Here is a 7,784-nt window from a genome sequence, read left to right as displayed (position 1 = left end):
AAAGAGTCAAATTGCACCCGTATCCAGTTCTAATTACACTTTCTCTGTCCATTTGTTGCGGACGCACACCACAATTTCTTCCTTCATTTTATAGTAATTATTATAAAGAAAAGTTACAAGATTAGGGTTAGAATCCCGGTCCTTAAGGTCTTTAGGTTGCTGATATTGCTTTTCTCACTTTAAAGTTAAACAATATAAAGTGTCTGGTAAACTAAAATATACTATTTATTTTAAAAGTAATAGTCACTAAATCGTAACTTTGGAAAAACAACATGTAGGTTGCTTGTAAAAAATGTTTTCATAAAAACATAGTTGAACCTCTAATGAACATTTTTAATTTCTGTAATACCTTCATTAGTTAAAAAAAAAACATTTTATCCCTTGGAGAACAAAATGACAGCCACTACTTACCACTGCAACCGCTAACCTTATACCACAACAACTATTACTACCACTATCGTTGTCACCACCACCACAATCATCACCACCACAACCACAACAACAACCTCCACCACTACAATTGCAACCACCATCGTTACCATCACCATTACCGCCGTCACCACAACCACAGCTGTCACTGTTGCCACCATAATCACAACCACCGCCATTGCTGATGCCGCCACCCCTTTCACCATTGTTATCTTCACACCTTAACCATCAAACTTAACTATTGGCACCACTACCATACCCTCATCATTGTTGCTTCCATCAACATCGCCACCATCATTGTTGCTTCCATCACCACCGCCACTGTCACGGCAATCATCGCCACCACCTACATATGCAATCACTGACCTTACATCACCATTGACATCACCACCACCATTACAATCACCACCATTTCTGCTACAAACTGCTAATCTCTACACCCCAATTACCACTACCATTGACACCACTACTACTCCCAATATCATGTCCATTTTTATCGTTGTATACAATTATATTACTTATATTAAAAATTATGAATAAAAAATATTACATAAAACGGCTATAGATAAGAAAAAAAATAATAAAGACAAACTAAAAAAAACCTATCGACACAAGGGCTAAAATATTTACTTTCTTGAGTAAACTAGGTGTAGGTCCATTCTTTTGAACATCTTTAGGAATAATCCACCTAATTGAAACATGTCCAATGGTTGTGATTTCACGTCATCTTATTGTTACTTTTATTCCTAATTTACCCTTAAGTAACTAATTAAGTAATTTAATATTATTGCACAATTGTAGTATTATCTTCCTCAATAAATGTTGGAATTAAATTTGTGCACCACCTCGAATGAAAGAGTGCAAGAACATCCACTTTCAAAAGAGAAAAGAAAACCATGAATTCCTAACAATAGATATTCTTTCTTTGTAGGATTGTAATTACTTGAGACTTAAACTAATTCCTAAATTGTAAGAATCTGCAAAACAATAGGAAATGGAACAGCAAGCATGGTCATTCCCTACAAAACATGCGGGCATCGCCTACAATTTCAGAGTCCAGTTGGGTGAGGTGGCACCGTTGGTTCGTTCGTATGGCTCAACCCAATCGGGGCTGCCTAGTCAATGACTGAACTCGAGAGGTGATTATATTCCAATCTGCCTTACTATGGCCCTAATAAATTCATGGTCCCACAACAAATATTATCTCTTCAATTAATTGTAAAAGTGTTAAACTTTTTCTATTATTTCTCCAATTGATTTGGGGATCGTCTTCTCCGTTTTCTTTTCTTATCTGACTCTCTCGCCTTCATCAACTCCTTATCTTTTTCCCTCACTTTTCTTCGTCGTGGTCTTCCTCTTCCTTTCTCTTTTCTAATTCTATCTCCATCTTTACTTTTATTTTCTTAATTGGATATTCATCATTTGTTTCTTAAATCAGAATTATTTTCTCATAAATCTTCTCTTTTTTTGTGTGTATTTTTTACTCACATATCATCTTCTTCCTCATCCATCATCCTTGGCATATCACATTATTTTTTTTTTGTGTGATATTTGACTAAGCAATAGTCTTATACATGTATTTTTTAATTAGTTTCTCGTGTTTGCCCTAAGATGTAGGTATAATACATGCACTATTTAAACCATAAAATTCTGTCTTAAAAAAAGGGGTGTGCTATCCACACACCTCTTGTTAATTTCTGTCATTTGATATTCTTCAATTCATCCGATCCGACGGCCGAAAATTAAAAAGGTGTGAGAAAAGTAAAAAAGAGTATGTGGATATCACATCCCTAAAAAAATTCCTATATAAATACTTAGTTTGAGTATTTAAATATGCCTTTTTAGTTAAAACATGATTTTTGAGATTGAAATAACTTTTCACTTTGATTTTTGAAATTTGAATCCAAACTAATACTTGACAATCCCTAAAATTTCATTTTAAATTTCCATTATTTCCACCGAAACCAACCGATATCGATATTCGATATATCCATCGATATTTCCACAAATTTGCATATCGATATTTCTACAGATACCGATATTTTAAACATTGGTTTGTCCATCATCAATCATTTTGGTATTTTCGTGAAAATTTCTGTTAAATAAGACCAAAATGACAAAAATAACCTCAATTTAATAAACAATACGCCAAAATAATTTGACAAAAATTAAGAGTATTTTTGTCATTGTATCCTTATTTAATGGAGATTTTTTTACAGAATGACCAAAATGATTGATGGTAGACAAACTCAAAAACCACTTCTATCGATTTCAAATCTCATAAACTAAAGTAAAGAGTTATATCAACTTCAAGGATCAATTTGACTTTAAATATTTAAAATTCAAAAGCTGAGTAATAATGCAAAAGATAAGGAATTTAAATATTTTTATATGAAAAAATATAATTTAGTATAAAAATAAACTATTTTTGGACCTGAATCCAAAAAATCCTAATTTCTTTAAAAAATGGAATTGCTTCCAAAAGCAGTTGTTTGTTTTAATATTAAGGTTGGAAGTTAGGTTTCTTAATCTTTTTATTTTATAGGAAAACTAATAAAAAATGCTTGAAAATTTTGAATTTTAATGATAAGGATAAAATAAAGGGTAAAGTGAATAATAGTATATTTGACTTTTTAGTGTAAAAATATGGTTTTTCGTTAAAATGAACAGTACCGTGAGTTTTTTGTTAAAACTCTATTTTTTTATTTAGGAAGGGTAGGGTTTTAATCACACAGAGAATCCTACTTGAATGGGAGGAGAATAAGATCATCTTGAAAGAAATTGAGAGAACAATTAATTGGATCTTGAGAATCTTTTGTCGCACACTTTACCGTCGTGGAAGGATAATCATATTCTAACAGTACCGTCGTGGCTCATCACACTTTACCTTAATTAGTGCATCTTAATTAGTATTAGGTGAACGGTGTTCATCAACCTGTCACGGTAAACATGCATGCGTGGCGCATGCTTCTTTTTCAGCAGCAACATAGACAAATTACCATTAATTAATTATAATGTTTAAGAAGTGTTACTAGTTTATATATTTCTAACAAAAAGTAATTAATTAACAACAAACTTGGGCGCATGCAGTTTTGTCTCTCACCACGTCAGAGATCACGTATGAGTTAAATTGTGGACATGGGTCGTCTCCGGATACATGTATCATAATTCATCAAATTTGTGTATCATGATCATTAAAATTTGATCAAATGATTACAAACATGTGTTTACTTTAAAAGTTATAATAATTTTAATCGTTAAATCAAATTTCAATGATTCGAGCACATGAATTTGATGAATTAGGATACATGAATCCGGAAAGGACCCATGTCATTAAATTGTTGCTGCTTATGACAATGATGATCAGCAATATAATATTCAAATTCTTTTTTAATCCCTTTTTTGTTTCGTGATGCACAACGTTTGAAAGTTTTTATCAAATAATTGAAAAAACGCTTTTGGTGAAAATGTTTTTGAATTCTAAAAGTAGTTGAAGTGTTTTTTGAAAGAATCATCAATTATGTGCTTTTTGCATGATGCACTTTGAATGTTTTTCTATAATTTACTTGTATTTTTAATAAACATTAGTTCTAAAACAATTATCATAAAAACGTTTTTAGTTATTTCAAAAGTATTTCAAAAAACGAGTTGTATGATTTGAACACAAGATTTTCTGATGTATGTACAAGTAGATGTGATGTCTAATCTTGTTAGAGAGTAAATTGTTAGGAAAACTGAGCCATAGTAAACCGCGGACTGCGTTTAATAAAACAAAACAAAACAACCATGCCAGAAAAAAACAATGGAAGACCATCTGTGTTTTATGGCGGGCTCCAGACAAAAGCAAAGAGAATAATAATCGAGAAAGTTTAGTATGATCGCATCTACAAAGCATATTATCTCTTGAAACTATTTAGGATAGCGTAGCTTTCGTGATGAAAAGGTTTCAAGCACACAAGAGTGGGGTATGAAAAGGACCTGACTTCTCTGCCCTTTCACTTTCCATACACTTCCATTCTCTTTTATTTGTGCGGTCACAGTTAAGTTACGTCAACATTTTATATTACTATTGCTTTTTGTCTTATTATCTTTATAAAAAAAATTAATATAAAATGTTGACGTAACTTAACCGTGACCATACAAAATAGAAAGTGATGAAAATGTATGAGAAATGGGAGTGCAGAGAAGTCGGGTCAGTATGAAAATGCTAATAAGACCAACTTCAATAGTTGAATTAGATCCTAAAATTTAAGTTTCAAACTAATCTAAATCAGCTTTAATTATTGGGCTTCAGTAAGTTTTGGGATCATATCTAAAATTTGGGCAAATTTAACCGAAATAACCAGCCAACCTATTTTTGTGGCCCACTATTGTGCATGGACGCGCCAAAAAGAATCCCAGACTGGGCCCAACCACTGGCGCCACTCCCCTACACGTTATATGTAAAGACAGGTTCGACAACGGTGGGACCCAGTGTCAGCCCGCCTGTCGAGCACTGAACCCAATGACCTTTTGTATGATCTAGCAACTGTAATTAATGGATCGTTGGATCAACCAATGGTTCAAATTCATTTTTAAAATCTAATTTTTAAATTCATTAAATTTAATGGTCGAGATTGAATATCATCAAATATAATAGCTAAAGAAGATTTAATTATCTAAAATTAAATCCAACGACTAAAAAAATTAAAATCATCCTAAAAATATACAAATACCTATGTATGTGTTTAAACATCCACACAAAATTCATTTTCCTCATACAATTATTCCATTTTTTCTTTCTATCCACTTCCAAAACTATTTCTTCCTATTTCCAAATTTTTCAAGATGTCAAGAGATCATATTAGAGGACCTAATTGGTCAAATGATGAAGATGTTTTGTGCATGGCATGGGTTTCTACTAGCTAAGATGGTGTCGTTGACACAAATCAAAATAAGAAGGTATTGTGGGCTAAAATCATTGAGAAGTTCAATTCCAACTCCAACACCAACCGAAGGGAAAATTGTGGTGTTCACGATCAATGGAAGATTATCAAGAAAACGTGCATTTTGTGGAAGAGAAGTTTGAAGAGTGTCATAATTGATATTGCTAGTGAAAGGAGCGCCATTGCAGTGGTGAGTATATCTATTAGTTTATTTCCATATACACGATCTTATTTTGCAACTAATTGATCTTTATTTATTCGTTGCATAGGGTGACAAAGTAATGACGATTTATAAGATAAGAACTACACACAAAAACTAAACTTTTAAGTTGCATCATGCTTGGGACATTCTGAAAGATAGTTCGAAATGGTGAACCAATGCGGACCATCAATGAGGAAAATTATTTGCTCATAAAGCCTCAAGTATTTATGAGGGTTAAGATATTATTGAATAACTTAATAATATTTGAGGATTATCTCATAGAACCATTGATTGAATCTGATTGTGATTCCTTGAATGAAGGAATATGTCTCAATGAGGAAAGCTTAAAGGTATGAATTAGTTATTAATTCTACCTTCACTTACCTTGCCTTATCACCTTGCTATGAGTAGGAGTTTGGAGAAGGTTGTACTCATCATCTTAGGTATTCTTGGTGGTTGAATTGTGTAGAATGAATGTGGGCCTCGTCAATTGTGAATAAAAGTCCACATGTCAGCTCTAAGATTTTGTGAATTATTTTTTTCTCCACAACTACACCTATATTTAAGGGAGTGGCAACATGCCAAGCCTTCCTTGTTTCATATATTTTTCTTTCCTTCAAACGTATCATAAACATTCCTCGGTATTTTTTGTGCAAGATTTTTTTTTTCAGAGTGTCTTCCTCCGAGTGTAAAGTGTGAATATCCTTCACCTAAGTATCGTCAAGTATGAATTGCCTCTGATAAGCTATGTCTTTGATGAGTTATTCCAAAATTTACTTGAGAAATTTAGGCATACAATTCCATCTGGAATCCATATGAAACGCGTGAAGGATAGAAGTGGCCATGAAACATGCACTAGAGCTGCTAAAGCAAGTATAAGAGCTATCAAATTCCATCCATACTACTATGTGTTGGATTCACCTTTCCCATGTTGCTCTTCTACACAGAGGTGATCTGCTTTATGAGGTTTGCTCTTGCGCAGTGGCTTCCCAATGCGATTCATGTGATGGTGGAATTTTTTAACATGAGTAGGTATTTTGATTTGGATCTGACCATTGATGAATTTTGATACTTCTTCAAAATTGGTCACAAGAATGGTGTGGGGCAGGTGAGGTTGACATGCCATAAGCTATTTGATTTTTTACGCAGAGGTGACCATGAACGGGCCAAAACACTTTGGAGATCAATGTTGAGTGAGAGTTCGATTCTTCGGCAGAGTTGCATGTCCTAGTGAAGTTTGTTGAAGGTAAGCGAATTGCTTTATTCTTCATTTGCTTGAAATCAGGTGGCGATGTGCTTTTGGCTTCGGATTATTGAATGTTGGATATTCTTTTCACTACTACAATATTAGTTTTAGGTGGCGGATATTAGAAAAATCCTGTCGGATAAATTATATCCGACACATTATTTAATTAGTGGCGGATATTAGAAAAATCTTCGGTTATATCCGACATAAAGTCCTGGCGGATACCAAACATAACCGACAATATTTTTTAATCTTTTTTTTATAATATTTTTGACATATTCTGGCGGTTATAACCGACATAAATGTGAAAATTAACAGCATGAAATGTTGAAGTTGACACAAACAATGTTTGACACAAAATTACCCCCTGGAGTGACGAATCTTCAATTAAAAAAATTGCCGTCTTTTTCTGACGAATCTTCAATTAAAAAAATTGCAGTTCAAGTATCCCTAGATTCCATATTTTCATCGACTCCTTAATTCACATCATTTCATTACTTTGTTTATCAACTAGTAAAGGCATTAATTTGTTTTCTCTCTTACTCTAATGTCTTGTGTTTCCTAATTTACAAGCGATTTTTTACTTGATGTTTCCCCTATTGTCCCTGGCTCTTGTAGGGCTTTCCAGAGGAGTTGTTTTCTGTACTTCGGACAGTGCATCTCATGAGAGGACTTAGTGTAACATCCCACATCGCACAGGGGAGTGATCCTTAAATGTATATTCCCATCCCTACCTAGCACGAGGCCTTTTGAGAGCTCACTGGCTTCGGGTTCTGTAGGAACTCCGAAGTTAAGCAAGAAGAAGGCCAGAGCACTCTCAGGATGGGTGACCCATTGGGAAGTTGCTTGTGAGTTCACAAAACCAAAACCGTGAGGGAATGGTAAGCCCAAAGCGGATAATATCGTGCTACGGTGGTGGAGAGGGCCCGGGATATGGTGGACCCTGGGGCGGGATGTGACATATGGTATCAGAGCCAATCCC

The sequence above is a fragment of the Malus sylvestris genome, chromosome 17, assembly GCF_916048215.2.
Source record: "Malus sylvestris chromosome 17, drMalSylv7.2, whole genome shotgun sequence".
NCBI classification, from domain to species: domain Eukaryota; kingdom Viridiplantae; phylum Streptophyta; class Magnoliopsida; order Rosales; family Rosaceae; genus Malus; species Malus sylvestris.
Note: the sequence above shows the minus strand (reverse complement) of the source record.